The sequence below is a fragment of the Capra hircus genome, chromosome 2, assembly GCF_001704415.2.
Source record: "Capra hircus breed San Clemente chromosome 2, ASM170441v1, whole genome shotgun sequence".
NCBI classification, from domain to species: Eukaryota; Metazoa; Chordata; class Mammalia; order Artiodactyla; family Bovidae; genus Capra; species Capra hircus.
Genome location: NC_030809.1, coordinates 116741810 through 116742997, shown reverse-complemented (window position 1 = coordinate 116742997; position 1188 = coordinate 116741810). Strand labels below are relative to the sequence as shown.

At 34.9% G+C, this 1188-nt stretch overlaps 1 non-coding gene across 1 annotated transcript; it reads left to right on the top strand.

Annotated features, from left to right (window-relative positions):
• TRNAE-CUC lies at nucleotides 531–603 on the top strand. Its single transcript has one exon. It is a non-coding gene; the product is annotated as a tRNA-Glu (tRNA).

Genomic DNA, 1188 nt, shown 5'->3' with positions numbered 1-1188 from the left:
CTCCCTTTCCCTCCTGCCAGATTTCCTCACCCCCTCCATGCCAGTGGACACTTCTCAACGAGCTGCTGATCTCAGTATCAGTTTATAGAAATTTCACAAGGAGGCATAAATGGGGATTAACTCTTCTGGAATATATTTACATGTTAAAAGAGTTTGGTAATCGAAAGAATTTTATCTTGATGGAATGGTTTGTAGAGAAAAAAGGGAAACTGATTTGTCATGTCGTTTAGGTTTATTTTTTCAGATCTTAGATTAATGCATGTGATAACTGGCAGAAACTTTTTCACCAAAAAATATGCACAAAAACAGTCATGACAACACTATTTCTAATAGCCCCAAACAGTCTGAAAGCCCATAGATAAACTGTAATCTATTCACATAATGGAACTACACAGAAGTGAGAATGAAGGAACCAAAACTTTATGCAACGACAGGGATGAATCTTATGAGCATGGTGACGTGTAAAGGAAGCCAGGCACAAATGTGTACACACCATGTGATTTTTATCTACATAAAGTTAAATAGGGAATTCCCTGGCAGTCCAGTGGTTAGGACTCAGCGCTCTCACTTCTGGGGTCCCAGGTTCAATCCCTGGTCAGGGAAATAAGATCCTACAAGCCACATGGTGTAGCCAAAAGTTAAACAGACAGAATGAATCTCTGATGTTATAAGTCAGGTCTGTTTTGGTGGGGCAGTATTAGTGACTAGGAGGGAGGCTTATAAGAGCAACTTCTGGGGTAATAATAGTATTCCATCCCTTGATCTGAAGACTGGTTACATAGGTGTATTGATTTTGTGAGAATTAGTTGAGCTATAAATTTATGTATGTATGCATAGTTGATTAAAACATACATGTTTAAATTTTGTATGCATGCATAATGTACTTAAATTTAAAGTTTACTAAAAATTTGGCAACACATGTTAATTTCAAAAATATCTAGACTACAGGAAATATATAGTGTTAGGGGATAGCTTTCAAAAAAGATTAAATTGTGACTTATGTAAATATCAAATTAACACACATTAAAGATTTTATTTAACTCATTAATTAGTGAAGAAACAGTAAGATATTATAGACAGTTCAAATGAATTTGTTTTACAGAGATTTTTAGATTATTTATTTTAATTGGAGGCTAATTACTTTACAACATTGTAGTGGCTTTGCCGTACATTGACATGAATCAGCCA